Raw genomic sequence first — 24,609 nt, forward strand, 5'->3', positions numbered from 1 at the left:
TTAGAATCAATCAAATTGAACTTTTTTTTCATACAAAGTATTTGTTATTTGCACAGTGTGTTTCACTGGAAAAGCGATGAACGACGGACATCCTATAACCTTTTCAGCAATTTTATTTGTTCGATTTGTTTACAATTAATGACTTATTTGAATTTATACCGTTATCGTAAAAAAAAAAAAAAAAAATCGAGACGCATAATAGAAAAAAAATGAAAAATATACCATTATAAAGTAGGTATAAAGTTAAAATTAAGTTTTATTATTTGAAAAATAAAATTGAAAAATATATTAACTATAGTTATGTTTTTATTGTGTTTATTTTTATATGATTTTATCTTTTTTTACGCGTTATATGACACGTATTAAAATACACAAATTGAATTTCCTATAATATTTAGTTACTTTTGATATAATATAATATGGTACAGTATATTATAATATATTATGGATAATGTATACTATACATATTTTACATGACTCATTTATCAATTTATTTTGGCGTGAAAATTATAATATAGGTATACAAAAATTAGACACATAAAATAATAAACATCATACGTACTTATTTACAATCAAAAGATTGAGTTTAAGTCATGTGCAATAGTAATAGCCGTATAATTGATGATTTTTCTATTTTTTTGATACGGATGTGAATATTTTTTTTTTTTTTTTTAGGACCTTTAGTTAATAACTATAACAGTTCAACAATTACAGATAGTGAAGGATATAATAATATGAATTGAAAACCTATAAGGTAGGTACATCAGATGTAAATATTATTTAATATAAAAATAATTAAAATCAATACATTTAATTTAAATTAAAATAAAATCATCTTTAACATTTCATTATATTTTTGTAATAACATAATAATATATGTAAATGTATATTTTTTTTACTTAATGTTAACTAAAATTTAAAAAAAAAATCTTATTCGGGCTTTTTAAACTCTGGTCACTATAATATATATTCAGTCTATTTTTTCATAACTTATTTTAAATCTGACTTGAAACTTTTCATCCGTAAATACTTTAAAAAAATACTCGGAACGTTTGCCTATAAATAATGTTTTATCCAAATTGTGATCATGTCGTAAACGCTTATGGTGTGGTATATTGTGTAAACAATGTATCTATCTAACGAAATTCAGGTGTAAACCCATAAAATATAGCTAATACTCTATGTTTGAATAACGCTCATGTATACATTCACCGAAGCGAGTTCTCGATTTATTTGTTATTAATTATTTAATCTTATTTGAAAAAAAAAGTATGAAAACCTTTACATAATATTCGTTTGATATTGTAATTGGTATTGTTATGGAAATGAAAACATTGATTGATAATGGTATGAATTTGACAATGATGAAATTACGATTTAAAATCAATCATTCGAGATAGATGCTTATCGTGACTGTTGAATTTGAAATGACAACGTATAACATAAAGACTCATTATATAAGCGTATAGTTTCATCCAATTAAATCGATGACTAAAATAAATTATTCATATAATGTTATTGATGTAGTATATCGCATGTATATGTAGGTCAATAAATTATAATGTAGAAATGGACCACTGTTATCACAATATCACTTATTTTAACATTTGTAGAAAATGATAACAATACTATACAATGATTCAATACACGGATAATAAATGTTTACCTATTCCGTATTGATGTTTACATATTATGTACATTTATATACATTACTATATGGAATTCATTTGTAACGCGAAAACCTGCACCAAAGGATAATCATATTATCGAATTTTCTCTATAAATATAAAGTAAAAACCCTATAATATTACGACGATAACGCATAGAGAGCTGTCAATATGTTGTTAAATGAAACAATAACAATAGTTTTTCCTATACATGATGCATGTATATCTAAATATAGTGAGCATAATATTATATGCACTTTATAGATATATTTAATCTGCTTAACATATTATGTACAGCCGAATATCGATTCACAATACACATATTTCTCGGTAATAGGTATGCATTATGTTATTTTGTCAACTATTAATGTTCTTAATTTTATTTTATGTCTTTGTATAACACATTTTTGGGGGATATCGATTCGAACAAAATTTTATATAGAAACTTGTCTCAAACTTTGAACTTTCACGTAAGATTTTTACTTTCGATCACTTACTTTTATTTGAGTCATTATTTTAAATCGTCGTCTGAGATACTACAATTCGACATTTTGTATGTGTACAAAAGTTTTTTTTATATGAAAACCGAATAAAACGAAGAAGTTAAAAGTAGAATAAAACCCGTACTTAATCAAAAACATAAAGTTTTAGTTCACGAAATGTTTCTGGCGATGTCTTATAAAGAGAAGGCCTTGTAAATAATATTTTCAAAACTACAAACTGAACTGAAATTTCAAATAAATGTCTCCGTAGATGATTTGTAGGTCTATAGTCAAATGAATAGCTTACTAACAATTCAAAAGTTTAAAGTTTTTAGTAAAAGATAAAGGATTATAAGAAAAGTAATTATTTTAGAAAAAAAATTATATCAATAGGAAAATGTTATTAAAATAGTATAAAATCATAATACGAATAATAATTATTTATTACCTACTTGAACGAGAACTATATTCGTAGTCATTAGACTACATTTTATGTAGTTATTTTATTAACATTAGAATAAATATTTATGAAATTGAGTTACGTATTAAAGTAAAGAATATAATAATTGCCTTACCATGTTAGATAAAAAATATATTAAATTTTCCATTTATTCGTTAATTAAATATCCATAGAAAGTATTTATTAAATTATAATGTATTTTCCACTTATCACACCTTTGTATACAGTTTACAAATAACCGTAAAATGATATGTTTAGCAATATTCTTTGAAGTCAATCTTTAGTCATGCGTTTTAATATTATTATTATACTTTTTAATGTAAATATTATTAGTGAATGTTTAAAAGATATTAGTTAATTTCAATAATAATTGAATAATGCATTTATTATATCTTATATTATTCTGTTATTTAATAATTTATTTCAAAATTATTAATTAAAAATGCAATGTGCTTTTAAATAGAACAAATAAATGCATATTGTATTGTTCTTCATAATTTCAAGACTTCTGTATAATTTTGAAAATTTTTCGGAGCACTCCCCTCTCTCACTAGATATTGCTAAAAATATATTTTATATATATTATTTTGTAATAAAATATATTTAGATTCATAATATTATATATATAAATATACTATAAATGCAAATATATATATATGGATATAATTTCATTTGATCTATATAGTATATATTGTTTAAATGTATTCAAATAAATTTATTTTTATTTTGATAATACATTTAAGATATGACAATAAAATTACCACAGATAGATTTTCAGAATTTAATAGAAGTACGTAATGCTTTAAAAATTGAAAATGATACGTGACAAAATAATATAAAAAAGTTCTGTTGGGACGTGATTCAATTAAACGAAGTACTTGTAAAAAGATAATAAACCGGAAATTTGTTTTAACGGTGGTTTTCATACAGTGCATTATTGGTACCTATCTAACAAAAATTATAAGCAACCATTTTATCGTTGTTAAAACTCAAATTTATGCAATTTTTTAAAATTGTTTAGCGATAAGTTATAATAAATACGAATTAAAAAAAATGTTAAAATCTGTGATAACACGAATTTATAAAAAAAAACAATTGTTTATCGAGTATAAAAGTGTAGAAATCGTATTAAAACCATACATTTTAGTATTAAATAATATGTTTCTTTTATTTTTGATGTCTATAATATTTACATTTTAATTTGTTTATTAAAAACATTATGATTTTTGCACAATTTATATTACTATATAAGTGTGATATGCCAAATTTATACGTCAACTAACATTCTATTTATTTAAATAAAAGAACCCAGGATGAAAAAGGTATGGTATTAATAAATTTGTTTTTTTCTCAAATGAGCTAAACGTTATAAAATTTTTCATTGATCACTGCAGATGAGGTAGTAATACTATTATAATATAATATACTTTCCTACGTATTTATATTTAGTGTGATTTAAGTTTAAAAACAATAAACTCGAATTTATAAGAACAAAAATGTCAATCCTGCTCATCGCAGCGTGTACAAAGTTCTTATCCATCAGTAAATTATAAAGTATTTTAAGTTTGAAATTGACAAATTTCTTTGAAATAATATGTTTAACTTTTTTTTCTTCATGAGTTTAGCTGATAAATTCAAACAAAATGTATTATATATATATATATATAAAAAAAATTAAATCCATATTGAATGGATAATTGAACTTTTTATAAATAAGTTTTAAGTCTGATAGTGAAAATTGTCTATTCGTTTTAATTTTAGACGCTTATTATGTATTATACTGTAACTATTTCGGTGTTATGAATACTGTCTTTCAATTAAAATTTAAAAAAAAAAGTGTTATGATACATAATAAGTAATGTGTTGCATAATCATTCTTAAGCGCGGATTCAGTAAAATGATTCGTATTTATGATGTGCGCGAAATTAATGTTACTATGTATCCACAATTTATAATCGAAAAACATGTAAGATATTGTACGTTAGTGCTGGTAGAGAATTCGCAAAAGGGTATAATTCGTTTTAAATAGGTATTCGACAAAAAAGGCACGGAGAACATGCAAAATATATAAATTACAAAATTATTTTTATCTGGACGAAATGATTTCGGTGCGACGTCATGCACAGATTTATAAATTATTGTCGTACGATAATATAAAATATGTACGAGTATACATTATTATTACAATATTACCTATAATAACGATACGCGGACTCGGTGCACGTGTCCTAAATTATCTGTTTACCAGCTACCTATAGGTATCATCAATATAACGATACGATGTATTGTGTACGTCGGCACATAATTATGCCGTTTTTCATTATTTATTTTTTTTTTTCTTCTTATTAGAGTTGAACGCTTCAAGTCCCAGGCCATTAGCCTCCATGTCGTCATTGTCATTCTCGTCTGTATGCGCACGTAATATTATAACGTAACAATAATATGGATATTCAATAATTCGTTTTACAATGTTATGCGGACGAATATCAAAGGATTCCGTCCCCCCACCACCGCCGATCGCCGGCACAACAAACACGTACACATACGCGTACGTGTGGTGGTTTACACGCACACGCGCGCGCGACTTTACGCGGCGCGGAAAGTAAAAACTAAATAAAATATCCGACGGTGTGCGATGGGCGCCGACGGTTGGTGGCGGCGATGACGTATATTATTATTATCTTACATAGATCGTCCTTGTGACAGGCGTGTGCAAACGCGTCGCTCGTAAACCGTGTCACGGTCGACGGAACGCGCGCGCGTCGTACACAATCGAATGATTTATGTATACAAAATGTGTACGGCCGCGCGACGGATGACGGGACGGGAGAGAACGCGCGCGCGGTCCCGGCGAATGACTGACAGCACACCGCGCGCGCGGGGGACGACAGTCCGGTGTTACGATAATATAATAATTATAATAATAATATGATACTACGGTACGCGCGAAACGAACTTACGCCACCGCCGCCTTCTACGGTTACCCGGGATAGATGGCGCTTACGGGATAGGTGTACATCGTGTAACGACCCCGCGGTTTTGCGTCGAAGACCATCGTTACCGGATCGAACGGCCGCCGAACGTAACATCGTGTTTAAATTTCATTTCGATTTCATAGAGACGAGCAGTAATAAACACGAGGCGTTGATTAATTATCATCATCATTTGAGTATACTACATCAACGACTAATATATTATTCAATTATTATTATTTTTAATACATTGGATGTACACATTTATATCATTGTTATATATTATGACAACTAATATCATCATAATTATTATTGTCGACTTCGGGAACAGAGTATGCCCAAAAAAGGTCCAACTGTTTAAACCTATTATACATACCGAAATGAATTCACGCTGCGGTGTAGACTATAATTGATATGCAGGCGAATCCTGATAACGATTATAAATTTATAACGGTATATCAAGACCACTTGACTAAATTTGTTATTTGACGACCACTTAAATTTAAACGGGCTGAAGAAATCGCGTATGGCTTACTCGGTATTTTCACTGTTTTCGGTGCACCAAATATACTCCACTCGGACAGTGGGAGAGAATTCCGCACATTAATGGCTAAGGTGTTACAAGTTGTGGATGGAGATTTTTATCGCCCGGGCACATAAGCGGGAACACTCACACAACCGTTCACTCGCAATCAGTTTACCTTATGTGAAGAACATTATTTAAAATCGGCAATTATACCAGATAATGAAATTGGTATTCGACAAGCAGTATCGCAACTGTCTTTCACTGGTGAACAAGGACTAATAAGGTGTGATTGTTTGAAAAAATGTGTAACAAACAGATGTAAATGCCGATCCAAAAATGTATTGGGCACAACTCGAGATGTCACAGTAGCCAAGCCTGCACAAATAAATAATTTAATAATACAATTAATTTAATTATAATAAAAATAACATACTAGTAATAAATGTACCTAGTACATTTAATATGTCAATTTTTGCATTAGTACTTAATAATAATAATAATAATATACTAACTAATGTATTAGTCATTGATGTAGTACCTACCTAGCTAATATACTTAAATGATAATAATAACTAATAACTTTGGTAAAAATATTTGGCCTTTTACTAACACTGATTGTTTATCCTAAGATTTACCAACAGTAGTCGGCGAAACCTAGGATTTACCGGTAAATTCTAGGTTTAACCGGTATTCGTACTTTTACCGTAATATACATATATATAGGTAATACCCGATAATGGTTATACTGTATAATATGCATATATCGGTATCGTTTTGAAATTCTCGAATATCGTAATCGAATTCGTGGTGGTATCTGAACTTTTTCGAAAATAAATTAACGATTACCTATAAAGAAGACTATTGACGAGAAAATATATAGTGGTTCTACAGAGGACGGTGATGGAAAATTACGAAATGAACGATTATTGTTATCAATTATTATAGTTAATGACGAAAGTCGAAACAAAACTCACTTCAGCGTCGCGAAGTCTACGCTCAGACAACAGTTGAGAACGTAATATTATTTTAGCGCCTTCGTCGCGATAGCGCGTCGTGTTGTATGAACGCGCGCGAGTCACAGTCGGTTTCCGTAATGTTTTATGACGATCGCCTCTATTTCCGCGCGTGCGACGAAGGCATGGAAGTCGATCGGTGCAGGTTGTAGAGAACGGTGTTATGTGTTAAACGGTCGTCGGACTTTTTCCAGTCGGTCGGTTTGCGTTTGAATTTTAGATTTAAAACGCACGTCTCCTCGCGGACGCGACGGAGGCGACGGTCAAATCGTTTGGTCACATAGGTCAGTGTTTTTTTTATCGATAAAACACATATAGATCACTCGCAGCCATATCATATACGTATACATGTAATATATATATATATAATATGGTTTACTACGACGCGCCGTGACCCTCAAAAGTCTGAATTATTTATGACGTCGAAATGATAAGCAGTAACCGCGCGCACGTCATAATACACTTTTTATATTTCGATCTATACGACTGAAAAGTCTCGAATAAAAGGTATTGTTACACACGCTGCGTCGAGTGTGTCCGGTCGCTGCAGTTGTTTTATATACGGTCACGCGGGTTTTTTTTCTTACGTGGACGGGGTCTCGCACGAGTATATAATATTATGTTATTATTATGTATGCGTGGGTCATTATTGGCGCGCGCGGTGTCGAGTTCGCGTTTTAACAAGACGACATTTTGTGGACTATCCCCCCGAGGTAGTGGTAACCCAATACCACACTACGAATAACACACGTCTATTATATATACATTTACTCGCGTTTCATTATACCGTCGAAGCCTATATCAGAATAGCGTTGTAAAAACTAAAAATATATTCGTATATGTACACTACGCATTATCGCGTGCGCGGAATGTAGAGATAATATGATATTATAACGTGTGACGATGTACCTACCGGGAGGAAGTCCGTAAACATTTCAAGAGAGTTGGGTCGCTGATACGTATTTCGGAGCTCGAGGTCAGCGACATAAAATATTCCAAAAGAATAAAATATTATACATTTATACCTCGTTAAGCCGGAAAAAAATGTCGGTGAACGAGGGTAGGGTCAAGCCAGTCACTCCACAAAGCTTTACTACCATTTCCGCCTCTGGGACGACGTTTCGTAATAATATTTTACAAAAATCATAGTGCGAGAATAATATAATCGCATTGCCGCCCACGATGTTCGTGTGTACATTAGAAAAATAAAGCGGCGACGGAGGTTATAGGCCGTGCAAATATGATAATATTTTTTCTCACCACCGAGATTAGTTATTTAGAACGTGAACGATTATTAATCTCGATTAGTGTACACTTTGTATGCTTCTATAGTATTTGCAGTGCGGTTGCACATCCTATTATATTATGTTTTTTACCTTCGCGCAACCGATCGCATTAATTTTTAAACTCAGTCGTATAATACAATGAAGCAATGATGCGATTACGGTTTTTAAAACCGCCAAGGTCCATTGTGGATATAAAACATTTACATTTTTCAGAAAAAAATAAAACAATAATAATAAAAGAAAATCACTAATGCTGAGTTAATATAATAAATAAATACTTGTTATAAAAAATAATAGGAATTTATTAGATTTTTATCACGTTTATTATTTTCTTTAAAAGTCGAGATTTTTTACAGTGTCAAAAACTTTTTTTCGTATAATATTATTTTATTGTGCATTCGTGTAGGTACCTCTTATTTAATCTAAATAATTTATGCACGTTGAAACAAGTAAACATCAAGTGCATTAATTTCCAACGTAATTAGTGTTGTTTTTAATGATAAGAACGCACAGGCACCGTGGTGATGTTGTTATGGTATAATAATATAATTTACTGGTGCTCGTTAAACTCGTGTTAATTTCAATGTAATTAGAGAATAAAGAACGTGGACTACATAACGAAAAATGTCGTTTCGTTTTCTAAACTGCAGGCCGATTATAGCATTTTCAGTTGCTATACTGTAATAGGTAAGTAGAAATGGAGTTTTCTCCGATAATAATTATATTGGAATTTTAAAGCGTTACTAAAATGCTTAACACTGAAAAAAAGTGCTTGAGAAATTTATCGGTTCGAGCGATAACGGCGTATCGTGGGACGCAATACCGTATTAATACGTGTATAAATGTATAGTCGTTGGTATCTGACATTATTATTTTTAGCCTTTGAATAAAACCATTTAAATCGGTTTTTCGTGGGTATTCATTATTATTTTAAAAATAAAAATAAACTATTTCCGTAAACACTTTTTTCGTATAAAATAGGAATAGGTACTTTAAACTTATATCATTTACACGCACAGTGACTGATACAGCACATTTTTATTTGTTTCTCCGACCGAAGACCATTGAACTAATTTAAAGACATTTTCAAATGTTAGTTAATTATCGTTTTAGCCGTTTTTGAAACGATGATTTATCGTCGATTTCAAATTTAATACCAGAACAACATACCACTATCTCGTGCGCGACTAGACGAGCGAGTACTTTGATCGTGATTTTTCTGTCACACTATTGTGGCGAAATGAAACGGTTTTATGTTCGCATATCGATAAATGACCATTACCGGCTGGAGGTCCGAGATGACCACCAGGGAGAGTAAACATTTTGCTGTACGTTTTCCGCTATTTCGCAACACAATCTTACCGTGCAACCTGAATAAAATCCAATATAGACACTACTAAACAAAAACATATAAAGCTGACGCTCACACACAAACACCGTCATAACCAGTATATATTGTTATGACCCGTCTAAATGTGATAGCATACTATCCGCTCGACTGCGCTTTAAGGTCCGTTTATTCAACGATGCAATAACGGGGCTGTGTTAGGTTGTATAATAGTCACCTTTATAGAATTAATACTGAAAAAATTGTAAAGAGCCGTTGATAGAAATGAAAACATATGCACATTATGCGATGGGACGATAGTCGTTTGGCGGACCGCTATCCAGGCAATCGGCTGTGCTTGGGTCTTCAAAATGGTACATTGTGGTCTCGACCCAGTGCTGGAATGCTCAGAGGGGCTGATGATGTGGTGTTGAACTCGAATGTATGTATATAGAATATAAATACGTATTATAGGTCGATTCCACGTCGACTGAAAGGAGGAAAAGCAAAACGTTTTAAACGGCGGCAGTGATATTCGTGCTCTGAATATATTTTCTTTTCGTTTTTATAAGCGAACGGAAAATTATATTTTCCACTGGAGGGACGCATGCGCGATGTGTATACCCCTCTTCTGCCAATCCTTTAGCCAACCCTCTTGAAACCCCTATCCCGATCCCGTCATTCCCTCACCACTAAATGCACGCGCCGTCGAGCTGTATATTTGCCACTGTTCGTCGTTTATTATACGATATTGTTGTTTAGCGCGCTCAAAGATGCCACCGCCAACGTCGTTCATCCCTCGACGGTCTGCTACCACCACCACCATCAGCGGTGATGCTGAAATTGGTTTTCCTTTGAAAAATAAACCTTTCCGCTAAACATATCCGCTTTGAGTTTCTAACCCCTTCCTACCGGCAGTACCTATACCTTTGATATGGTGCCTTATAATAATAATAATAATAATAATAATAATAACAATAGCAATGGCAATATAATAAAATATATATTTCAACCCGGTTTTGAGAACACGTGATGATTTTTAAATTTTTTTTTTTGTTATCTATATAATCGCACGTTTTATTACTCGATCACTCGTCTAAAAAACACTCCCATCGATAAGTCACAGGACTGCTTACATCGCATCGGTTCCACATCTTTCCACCGCCTTTTGGATTCAAGACTGAATGATTGATGTCCAAGGGAAGGAAGCTATAATAGGAATTTGTAATTCGCTTGGAATTTAATAAGATTAAGATAGATAAATTTAATATGTGGCGCGTAATCTGTCTACCTATAGTATCAGCCGGTCATTTTTTAAGTACCTGCCTAGTTATATTCTATCCTTTAAGACGAGTAAATAACGAAAGTTTGCGCCTTATTTCGTACACAAATAGTGTCACAACATTATAGTATATTTACAAATTACTAAATTACTTATTGAATAAATATTTTAAATCACATTGATCTACGTTGAATATTACCACTTCAATAATTTAGCGTCAATTTAGAGTTATAAGCCTATAATATACGTGTATTTTAAAATATAACTAATTAGATAAAATTTTTGAGAAAATAGGAAAACTTGTTTTCGAACATACTAATAAGGCGAATAGTTCATTTTTTTTTCACTTTATTTGAACAGTCGAAACTTTTTTGGCGTGTTCAAAAATGCCAATTTCAACTTCTTAAAATATTGTTTACTTTAAATCCCATAACTCGTGTATTTCCCCTGTATTATAATAATTATTAATATAACAGCAAGATGAATCAACTCTCTTATTTGGTGCATATTTACACTTATAATTCAGGAATATACTATTATCTTAATTGGCAATATTAAGTATAGAAAAATACGTGGACATTTAATAAGTCGTATATATTTAAACGGATAATGTTAAGTAGATTGCAAACAGTGTAGTCTTTTGTGTCTATAATATATTGTTATTGATGACAATACAGTTATGATGGTACTCAAAACATAGAGTCTAATTATTCATATGAATCGTATTGCATCATTTACCACTCTATGTTTGAGGTGGGGAAAATAAAATAAGTTACCGATTCGAACTTTGGCAAATTTGCTAGCTGTCATTCATTAAAATCGGTAAATCGTAAATTATTATAGAGTTTTGATAAAAAAAAAAAATAAAAATAACTGTGTCTGTTGTGTTGGCGTGGTATTTTACGTGCGTGCGTAACTTAAAAACGCTCTTCGCAATCGCCGTCACTGCAAAAGGTCTCTAGACTTGAAATTACAAATTATTTATTGTGGTATAAAAATGTATGCGCAATACGCATACCCGGGATATCACGTAAAATAAGAAACTCAAAGATTGTACTAATAATATATTATCCGTATGATTTGTTACTTTGACTTGTTTTTCCAGACAAATATACAAAAAAAAAAAAAAAATAATAATAATAAAAATACGTTTATACATATTTCATGTGGAATAACTATATTACGTGAAATAAAAGAATACATCTGTATTTTTAATATTTGAATTTAATAATAATTCCTGTTTACTTTATAGTGATAAATAATTTTTATGATAATAAATAATTGTTAGGTATAGTAATTGGTAATGAAACCAGTTACTTTTACTTATTGTATATCGTATTAATATATTATAGTTTATTAACATGATTGTTGTGTACTTAAAAGATAAACACTTAAAATACTGTAAATGATGACTTAAAAATATTTAAAAACAATAGAGAAACGAAATTTGAAGAAGTGAAATTTCTGACTTTAAGTCACATCCAATTTTTGCCACGTTACATCATTATGTTATCAAAAATAATTATTATGTATCGTAGTATAAAATTCAAATAAAATAATAGTAATAATATGTTTAGCTATTAAAAAAAAACTTTGTCCACGTAAATACTTGACTTGTATATACACAGAGCCCACATTGTTTTCTCGTTTTTACATATAAATCACACAGAAAAACGTGCAATCGCGTATTACGTTTTACTTGCGCATTTTTTGATGTCCACTTAAGGTATTCAATACATGTAATGAATCTAAATACACGTATATCCTCTGGATCGTATTTTAACATGTTTTTTACGCTCAATAAAAACTTGCGTATTGTTTTTCATGACATCGCGTAATAAATTAATATTTTAAACTATTTAATCGAATAGCTATGTGGTATATTGTAATTAAAAAACCTCCAAACACTCATCATTATGGCTAAAATCATATCGTACGTAAAAATCGCATTCTGCCTGGCCGTAATATAATATATTAATATTGTAAATTTCTTATGGCGTGAAAAACCTTAACATTATTTATATTTTATTATTATAATATTATACATATATCCAAGACTCGCGTGTTATCTCAAACCCGTTCTTTATTATCACTAAGTCTCATCAATCAGGTAAAACTATTTTTGATTATTTAACGAAACGTATAGTTATTATAACAATCCTTCGGCCTGCTACACATCTGTGTACCCAATGAGTATCGTTTTATCGCTTGCTCTGCGTAAATACTAGGTCATCAATAAAGTAAATTATATTATATTAACATTTTATTTCAATAAATACGTTATATACCGCACCCGGCACAACCATAGAATTGATGAAATATTATGGTATACCTAAGTGCCCCGTCTATGATATCATTAACATCAATAACATCTCATATTCCCCTGTTTACTGTTAATCTGTCACTGATACACCGCACCAAACATAGAAAACGTTTCAATGGTTACCATAATATACTATGTAACAAAATAATAATATGGCACGCCATTTGCACATGCATCGATGTACATCTCACTTGGGGCCGCTCTAACGCCGTCAGGTCACTATTTTCAATGTAATAATATATTATTGTATACCTTAGAGGTATACGCGCATACATGTTCTGATATTAAATAGAATTAAATGTCGAGAGTACAAAAACGTCCTTTACAAACATGATGGGTACTCGCACCATTATTTTATATTAAATTTAACTGAATCATTTGACTATGGTGGAAAACCGGATTTTTCTTTTCTTTCTTTTTTTTCTACGAAGTCCATTATTGTACCTTAGTCTGAACACAATATGGTAAATTCTAGTATTGTAAACATATATAAAAAAAGTATACTGCTTAGGGTACATTACGATATGTTTTATTGCGTTCTCTCGGAATGGCATTAAGTACTCGGCTATTTAGTTAATAACGTTGTAAAAATGTATTAATTTACAAAGTATTTAAATTCCTTCGTTCAAGTTTGTATTTCATTAGATAATATGTTTCACAAAACTTTAAAGCACCATTATTTTTATAAACTCCTAATTAGATTCTGAAATAAATATTGTACGTAGGTATATTAATGGGTACATTTATGTGGATTATGAAAACGAAGGGGTTATATTCAACCTGCCTCTAAATTATTAGTATTTAGAGTAAAGGTGTTCTTAAATTGTTGATAATATTTGAAATTCACTAACAAAGTTTATTATATCTTCATAGATAATAAAAATAAATAGGTAAACACTAATAAATAAAACGCTTAATTAACAGTTTTTATGTAATTTAATATATTGTTTAAAAAGTGTATTTCTAACTTTCACAAATTAAATATGAATTTACAACTATGGTTTTATAAAACTATATTTTTAAATAATATACATGTTTTTTATTTTGTTCAGAAAGTAGTTTTGTTATTTAAAACATAATAATTATTGTAATTGAAAATTGAACAGTTTCTTTAACATTTTTTATAACAAAATTAAAAAAATTGTCCAATAATAAGAGAAATAAAACAAATATATACCAACTGGAGAACACGATAATATTTTTATTAAAAAAAAAATTATATGTGTGTTATTAGATATTTTTTTTTTCCAGAGAATGGTTTTTAAATTCAAATTTTCGTTTAATATTGTTTCTTTTAAGTATTCGTCTGTATGAATGTTTTTCATTTGAGTTTTATTTTTATTTCAAACTTCTACGAAAATATATAACCGAGTTCCTCTATGCCGGTCGTCTGATATTATGTTAGGTATTTTGTAAAATCAAAAGTAGGAACATAACAACAACGTCACAACAAAGTTGTTTTCGTTAAAATTGTGAATTTACTAGGGGAAATGACCTGACTTTACAAAATACAATATATCATAATATAATGTCATTATGCTATGTAAGTATTTTAAAGTTATTTAAATTCAAATGTAAATTGTTTTATTTTATATATATTTTTTTTATCTCATAAAAATATATTTGAAACTAAACGAAAGATTTAAATAATGTATGTGCATAGTAATAAATCTAATTACGATGCCTTTCAAGCTTATAATATTTTTATCGTAAGATATTTTTGTTCGTCTCACTTGCTATATGTACACGCGTAATCTGTGTTTATCTGGGAGTACCATGGTATTATTGGCGTTTTGAAATGAGTACGATTTAATAATATTATGTATTTAAATGTTTTTGAAATAATATAAAACAATATGATACTCCAGGTTTAGTGTCATTAATTTCTTTTCGTAAACCAATAATCATAATAAATCCTTTGTAAGTTTTTTCTTCATCTATATTTTTGAGTTTATCAATTTATTTTAAATTGTGTGTGCGACACGCAAATCGAAAAATTGCATGCGCTATTGCGCTGACTTCTTAATCGTATCTTCCAAATACGAGTATTGTTGTTGTCAATCAAATGTGTTTAGCTTATTTCCATGGTCTTGTGATATTGACAATATTATATTTCATGACACGTCACGATGTGTTACCGTATTAGCTTTTTTTTTTATCTTTTCGTAGATAACACCACAGTCATTTTCTATGTATCAATGTCATCAAACAAATTGGATTTTCAATAAATTTTTTTACTTTTACAAACTATATACTATAGTCTATAGTATCAAATAATATACATTCGATATACTTATTATGTAAAAAGACGTGTCGATCGTAAATAAAATGATAAGGAAAAATAAATGAGTAACATTTTGATGTATAGAATCGAAGAAATATCGCCTAGTCACCGATATGTATGCACGTACTCTTTACTATATAACAGTAAAATATAGAATAGTACTTCATCTTTTTTGTTTCAATTGATATTTTACATTGTATGAATACAATTTAATATTCAGTATGTACGTATAAGTGTGTTATCGTCAAATTATAAAATGAAATACCTAATCAATAACTTTTGCATATATATATATATATATATTATATACAAAACTCGTATTAATCAACGAAAATAATAACATCATTTTAATTTATAGAGAGCCGATGGCTTATTACATGGAATTGGGTTTATTTATTTTATTTAATTCATATCACATATATTAAAGTTATTAGAATACGAAGAAACAAAATTACCAACGGCGAGGGTAAGGTAGACTTATTGAGAGCAAAGTTTAAACGTTCGAACGGTTTCACTTAAGTATATATTAGTATACTAGAATAAGCCCCTTCAAAAACAAACATATTATCTACCTCATACTCCTTGTTTTATAAGGTTTTGTGTTAATACCAGTTGTTTAGCCTCTCATGCGTATACCTGGGTCTTTAAAGTGGCGCATATTAAAAACGTGAAACTTGCAAGTTAATTGATTGACGTTTTACTTTTTTTTTTTATTTAAATAAAAATCAACTTTTTAAAAAAAAGATGTGTACTATAATTGCTCGGAATTCATAGGTAGAAATATAAGAGTACGGTCCAAAGTTTTAAACGAGTCTACTATCTATAAAAAATTGCATCAAAGTGTGAAATGTTTTTATCCAATGAAAACAAATTTAAATAGGTACTGTTATCGATAAGACTCATTGGTGGTACGACTTCGATAGGAAAGCTTATTGCGATCGGTCTTAGAAAAACTGCAATATTGCATTATCCTTGCAAGAAATTCTTTAAAGTCTCGATGTGATTTTCCGTTGGATACTTATTTTAACGCAGTTACAATTAATGGTAACCTTACACATATTACTATAATATTATGTATATTACTTTGTTGTGGTTATTTGATGAAAGCTTGATATGTTATATTCCTAACTGTATTACGGTTAAACAAATATCAACAACAAAAGAGCAATACTGTGTTGTAGACAAATTAGAACAGACCAAAACGATGTAACGGCCATATAATATTACAAATTACTCCTAAAGTCCTAAGTATAGTAAGTAAACACGTGAATACCGTATATATAATATTATATTGATACACAAACATAATCAGTTATACCACACATTATATTATAACACTGTAGTAAATCAAAATACGCTGAATAGGCGCATTGTGTGATTTGCGAGTTTGCGACTAACATACACAATCAGCCCAATATAAACGGTTCACTTAATAATGTCTGCTTAATGACGATCATAATATACGTAGCCATAACTTACTGTTGTATTAGCTGGTCAAACGTTCTCCACTCAAGCGTCATTGATTTATGATGTATTAGATTTAACTAGTTAGAGATTAAATTTAAATACAAATACCGCGGAGACAATTTTTTTCTTTTAATAAATGTATGTTAAAAATTTTATATGTATACATAATATAATCAAGCTTTGCACAACTAGTATACAATTTTATTTTTAGTTTTACTACAATCTAATGGCATCAATACTTAAACACTATTTAGCTCCTGAATGCTTTGCAAAACTATTTATTAGGGCGTCTATTATAAGCGCTATTCATGTTTTTATGATTGCGCTTATTAAAATAATGACGAAATCAATAAACCATTTTTGAACAAGAATAATAGAGCGATGCCATTAGCGATTGCTAAAAAACCTCTTGATCCCAAGCAGACATTAAGTTGAAATAGTATACTTTCTATATAAATTACCACCTATTTTGGTACCTTCAGTTGGACTAGTTCCAACATTTTTCTTATCTCATTATTGTTCTTAATCAACTATTAATCGTCTTAAATTAAGTTTGTACTTCATATATTAGATACACGTGGCATAGATTTAAATTAAATAAATAAATGGCAAATAATACCACATTAATCGTCTATATAAATAATTACTAAAACTATATTAAAATTAAATGAAATGAAAATATAAAATATAAAATGAAAATAAAATGTTGTTAAAAATCACAAAAATTAGCAGGATAGCTTTAGACAATGGTTGGTTTTTAAAATCGAAATCTAATAATTCGCTAGTCACAGAAGGTTACTAAAAAATAATGTTTGCATTCCAAATCCTAATACATAATATTTTAAAAAATATCGATAAAATGATAAAATTGTTTTACCTTTAACCATTAGCATTTATCTTGATGGACAAGATGACATTGTTTTTTTTATAAGATGACTTATATAAAACTGTCCAAAATTGTCTTCATATTTACTGATTTTGAAAAACCAATATTTAATATAATATAATATGTAGTCCCGTATGTCATCATTTAGTTGGATTATATCTTTATCAAGATGTATAGTTGTGTGCACCAGGTTAAAACCAATTTGCATTAATAAGCCTTTGTCAAAAAATACTATCTAAAGTGGTATCAAATGAAGTTTTATCCTTTTGGTTAGCAAGTCCTCTTGCATCGATCTTGAAAGGTAAAATAAGGTACAACTTAAAATGCGAAATTTCAAAATATTTATCCTTTAAAATAATTTATTAATATATTATTGGGATACAGTTTTCTAAATCGATATTTCTTGAAAAAAATATATTAACTTTCATAGATTTAGATTAAAGTATTAAAGTTATATGATCTAATATAATATATATATTGTGTATTAAAGCCTAGTTCCGATGGCCAATAATAGTAACTACATAAGTACTAGAATGTTAATGAAATTTGATATACAGATATAATAACTATTTAATTATATGATAATTAAAATAGGAAGTTATTCAAATCTTCGAACATTAAAATTTCAAATAATATTTACCAATTTAATATAAAAATAATTTTAATAATTTCTATGGTTGCTTGCTGTTTTTACTTCGGGGCAATGAAAATTAGTATATAGCGTGTCATGTATGGAATTAATTATAGTATGACTAGTAAACTGATAAACTAATTACCAAAATATTATTTAAATTCGATCATTCATCGATGTTTTTTTTTTTTTTTAAGCGTAAATATATTTAGCATTTTGATTAGTATTGATATACAAAGTGTAAAAGCAACTAAAACAATTTAATCACACACTTTTTATAAACATAAATATAGCTTAAAGAAAAAAATGTATAACTAGGGTAATAACGCGTGTATGATGGTGCCTATTATTCATAGGTGTCTATTCGAATAAATGGCGATGTTCAGTGAAGCATACGAAATAAAACGGGAACGAATCGTTTTTTTTTAGACGATTTGATAAAATACTTCATTCAATTGATTTTTTTTATCGTCAATAAGCAGTATTGAGACCAAAAAAATAAAATAAAAAGTCATCTACAGGCAAATCATTTTTAATCAAAATAAATTAAATTAAACCTTTGAATATTGACATTATGTTTAATTAAAATATTAAACTACAATTTTTTAATAGCAAAAAAATATTCCAATAATTCGCCAAATTTTAAGATATCTTAATGTCGTCGTCTGCAGTAATTTAAAACCATGACCAATATTGATTTTTGGTTTATGGTACAACATAATAGTGGTTGATCTTTGCTATACTAAATAAGGAATTTTCAAACTATAAAGTTTGTAAGTACTTACCTATAGAATAATTAAACACTTTAAATTACCGAAAATACTCGTATTGATCAATATTGTTTCAGTGGATTAAAATTGCGTAATGTTATATCGTCCTTTTAACACGCAGACGTTGGTGGACACATCATAAAAATATTTTGTAGTGTGGCGTTTTATAATTTTTCTTCGCTACGTGTTCGGACGACGAGTTTATCTGCGTAGGTGGTCAACAATGACTGCGTCCATAGATCAATATATTTTATGGCTCGGAAAGCGGAGATCGCGGGCTCTTGGCGCGGATAATAAAAAAAAAAAAAAAAAAAAAAAAATGAAAAAATGAAAAACTATCGAATAAAAATAAAAAATACAAATGTATAATTTTCGTTCGTTTCGCCGTGACGATGTATAATATTACACGATTATATTCCTAAAGCTGAGAGAGTCGTTGAAAGATTAATGATGTGCAGCAAACGGGCGCGTGGAGGACTTATTTCGCTGCATCAAACTATCGTTGCACCATCAATTATTGGGTCACCACCGGTCGATTTCCCAACGGTCTTCTGCGGTGTGGTCTGCATCGTTCGCCCTTTGTCGTCGTCTTCATGCCGGCCCATTGTTGCATTAATCATTATCATTGGCTATTAATTATATATTTAACGTCTCGTTTTATCATTACTATATTATTGTTATTACTATTATCATCACTGTTTAATGCGGTTGACCGTTTGATCCACTCCACAAAGTGCACTGCAGTGGTCAGAGTGGTTACACGAAATGCACGCGTCACGTATCAAGAAATATAATTTATACATCCCTATGAGCCACGTTTATTTTTGATAATATTATCAATGATAATATCATATAATATGTATATATTATATTATAACTTGCGAAATATCCCGCCACGTGTGTCCTTGCTAGCGCCGGCAGCTCATCGTATATGCCTTTCTCCACACCCACACCTTTCACGTGAACTTTAAAACTTACATAACTATGTGAATACTTTATGGAATTATTAATTTCCATTAAGTATTCATATAGCTATGTACGTTTTAAAGTTCAAGCAGGAGCTGTATATAGGATATACTACTTAAAATGTATATGGTTCGGTCTCGTGGGATATAATATGGGCTAGGACAAATTATGGCGAGATAGCATCTAGTAGTTGTTATATGTAAATATACATCATAGTACCAATTTTCTAAATTAATATTTATTGCCGACGATCGTAAATCACCAGGAATCATAATATAGATCAATAAAAATAATTGTCTGCTTATTTTATATATATATATTAAGTATATTATTATATGGACTAAAGTTCATAAAGTCATAAATATATATAAGTACTCAGTCAATTCAGCCAAACGATACGAGTTTAGATAAGTTTTTTCTAACAAGTATGGTATTGTTGTATAATATACCATTTACTTTTGAAACTTTCGTTGTTATCGTTTACTTATAGTTGTTTTATGTTTTAATAATTTAATATTGAATTCATTATAAAGCCTAAGTAGCGTAAAGGTTGTTAAAATGTAAAACGTGTTGTCTATTATAAGATCTTCATAAAAGTCCTACCAATGTGTCGGTTGTTACCTAACCTTACATAGGTTACATACGTAGTACTTATATTATTTCGCATATACTATTGGATAAGTCATAAATAATGAGCTGTGCACACAAGCACACGCGAATTGAACCGGAAATTAATCATCCATCAGATTATTGCGTTTTTATGAATACTCTATTACACTACCCATACTATACGAAAACGTAATGCAGTTTGACATATTCCGCGCCGTAGATCGATCTTGCCTACATAATTAGTGCGTTAGTATGCTTTATCCGCGCAGTCTACCTAATTATGATAATATTATATTAATTACTTGTATACTATTATCGAGATTTATGAATAATCTCTTAAATATTGTATTTGTATAGTAAAATGTTTGATTAAATTCTACTCAAATTATGTTGTACACGATGTATATGTATGCAATGCAAGCCGACAATATATATCTGATTGGTGACTTGTCATTAACAGACATAGATACAGGATTTTAATCGAAATGTTCGTTGCACATGCACATATGCATATTCAATATATATTTGATATATTACACTGATATATATATATACAATAAAGGCTCATATTGCATAACGATTTTGAATTATAATTTACTAACTTAATGTTTTACAATTTAAATACATCTGATTTTCATTTTTACTGAATGTTTTTTCAATTTTGCAAATAATTTAACTGATTGCATCTAACTGATGTTTAAATGGTTACATCAAAATAAAATATTTATGATTATTAGAAATAAAATATAATGACTAATGAGTAGATACATGAGTACATAGGTACAATTTGAAATATTATTATAATATTGCAGTAGGTATATATTATAGCTTTGATATTTATATAAATATCCATCGTAAATAATTTGTTTTTATCAAATTTAAATACGGTTATGAGTTTTATTTATGTTTAACATTCAAAAAATACCTTTTTTTAGTTTTATGTTAATTATTTTTTGATGAAGATTTTATGTTTCTTTTACAGTCACTAATTGAATGTTGTTATTGTTTCCATGCGATTTTCATTTATTTAGATGATGTATAAGACCAATCAAACAAAGAATTATTATTAAAGGTTTTTAACTGTATTAATTATTTTTTTTATGTTTTATAAAAATATAATTCACACGAAAAATGTTAGTGTCATATTCACAATAGGGTATAATAATATATTAATAAAGTTATGATTAAAGTCCAACTGTCTATCTGATATGATCATTGCGCTGTATGTATATTTAAATACCTATATAGTATATGTATAATACAAAAAGGTCTGAAATTTTAAGCTTATCGTAGGACTTGTGTAGGTACCAACACGCCATGCTACCTCTATAATAGAAGTTTCGTTGATAATTAAAAAAAAAAAATTTAACTGGATTGCTGAAGTTTTTTTTTTGTTACTTTCATATCTATAGATAATAAAATTAGTGTATAATGTTTACGCATAAAAAAATTATGTGTAATATTACTATTTTTATTTTTGTATACCCATTTAATAATTGTAATATAAAACTGTTTAATTTCATAATTTATAATGTTTGTTTGTTTTGAAAACATCTTAAAATAATATTATTGTTATATAAATAATTTTAAATATTTTTTAATTAAAATAATAACAACACATTAATACAAGTTACTTTTGAAACATATATTTACTTCTTTCAGAAGTAAGAGACAAATTATTGAAATAATGTATAATGCATTCGATGCGCTCATTTTAATATTACTCATTCTTTTATTCTCTGATAGTTATTTTTTTTTATCTCTATTTTGCCTTACAAATAGGTTTTTGTTTTTAAGTTGTTTATGTTTGATTTTAAAAACCATTGGATTTTTGAAATCCCATTTCATCGTTACTTACTCTAATTTTCACTAAATGTTTTTTCCTCCGAATTTAATTTAAGATGTTTTAAACATTTTGAAGGATTTGCTTTTTAATGTCTGTTTGAAGCCGTTTACGTTTAGCATATTATTTAAAGTAACTTGTGAAATAAATTGACTTTGAGAATAATATATTGTATATTTGTGAAAATTAACTCAACGTACATATACACATATATACAATATACACCTATATATATATATTGTTATTGTTTATTGATTTTCGTTTCGTTTTCTGCATTCAAAAATAACGATTTGCATTTGCTTTACCATCACGTTAAAGTTATTTTCTAGAACGGATACGATTTAAAAACTAATACTTTATTTCCCCTCTCATTTACTGTATAATGCTCGTTTAAATATACCACGGAAGGTGTAGGCATATTTATAATAATATTAAGAGATATCCAAATTATTGCGTTAAATGTATCGTGGAAATTTTTTACCATCTTAATTTAAGTCATATAATTGTTGAATCTTGTAATAAAAAAAATGGATATTCTTGCAATAAGTTATGTAGTGTAGATGAGAAATACTATAACATATTCTGGACATATGAATCATGACTTAACTAGTACTGTTTTTATAATCTATAGGATATGTTGGAGGCATAAAGTCACAACGATATTTCATATATTTCATATTCATAATCCGTAAGCGTTGAATTGTATATTTTTTTTTGTTATGTATAAAATGTATATTTATGATTTATTTGACATTTTTTGGGGAAAAAATTCGTCTGTGGCATGGCGAAAATGTGAAAATATAGTAACGAAATTCTGTGTTGTAATTCAACTATTGCAAGTATACATTATTCAGTTGCTTGCAAAGCCGTAACTGGAAATTAATTTCGGGGAGGGGGTTTAACCCCCCCAGATACGGCCTTGGTTGCTCGTTCATTCCATAAATCGTTTCACTACACATATTTTAAGTATAATTGTATGCATAATCTAATATATATTTATACATACATATATACATAAATAATATACAAAACTGAAAGATTATGTGAAATATTTAAATATAATTTTAATATAAGGTTGTTAAATGTTACAGATATTATACACAACACAATTTTTTTGACAGCAAGCAGTGATTACGTCGAAAAGTAATAACGTTCATGGAAATATTATTTTGAAGTAATTATACTACAACATTTTTGAAAAACAATTATATTTTATATTATTTTAAAAATTATATTTTTTTAAATTTAATTCTTTATAAATGAAATTATACATTTCATATTTCAACCAGGAATACTTTTCTCAATATTAAATATTTGAATGAATTCATCCTGTACAGGACTACCCTACAAAATGTTGGTCTACTTCACCGTTCATAAAAACGTATTTATATAATTAATCAACTGCTTGTTTAAAATTCAATTTTCATTAATAGAATTTATCATAAAAATTATTTGTTTTTGAATATGAAATTAAAGATGATTTATTTTATAAAAATATGACACTTATATGAATTAAGAATTAAATGTCATTTATAATATTGAGCTATATATTTTAATTTTGCTTTTATTTAGCTTTAATCTGTGTTTTGTAAATGTATATGTATTTAAAATACAAAAAAATATATTATTCAAATTAGTACAAATATATTAAACATCTTATATTTAATCAGAATGTATAAGAAAAACAACATAAGCTTAAAATCAGTATGTGAAGTACACACAACACTAAATGAAACACGAAATTTACTAAAGAGATTTAAATTAATATTCAATTTGAATGTATGTAAATAATACACAATGGAAACTTAACAAAAA

At 28.7% G+C, this 24,609-nt stretch overlaps 1 protein-coding gene across 4 annotated transcripts in view; it reads left to right on the forward strand.

Annotated features, from left to right (window-relative positions):
- LOC113550378 (gamma-aminobutyric acid type B receptor subunit 2) overlaps positions 1 to 24,609 on the forward strand; it is a 274,638-nt gene that overhangs the window by 81,271 nt on the left and 168,758 nt on the right. Inside the window, exons 1-2 of one of the 4 annotated variants that reach the window (XM_026952148.1) lie at positions 676 to 754; positions 23,886 to 23,968. The exons of 1 other annotated variant lie outside the window; for it this stretch is intronic. The gene's annotated coding sequence lies outside the window, so the exon portion shown is untranslated. Of the gene's footprint in view, positions 1 to 675; positions 755 to 23,885; positions 23,969 to 24,609 lie in introns of those variants that run through there. 2 more of the 4 variants (XM_026952151.1, XM_026952149.1) reach the window with 2 other exon arrangements.

The sequence above is a fragment of the Rhopalosiphum maidis genome, chromosome 4 (assembly GCF_003676215.2).
Source record: "Rhopalosiphum maidis isolate BTI-1 chromosome 4, ASM367621v3, whole genome shotgun sequence".
Taxonomy (NCBI): Eukaryota; Metazoa; Arthropoda; class Insecta; order Hemiptera; family Aphididae; genus Rhopalosiphum; species Rhopalosiphum maidis.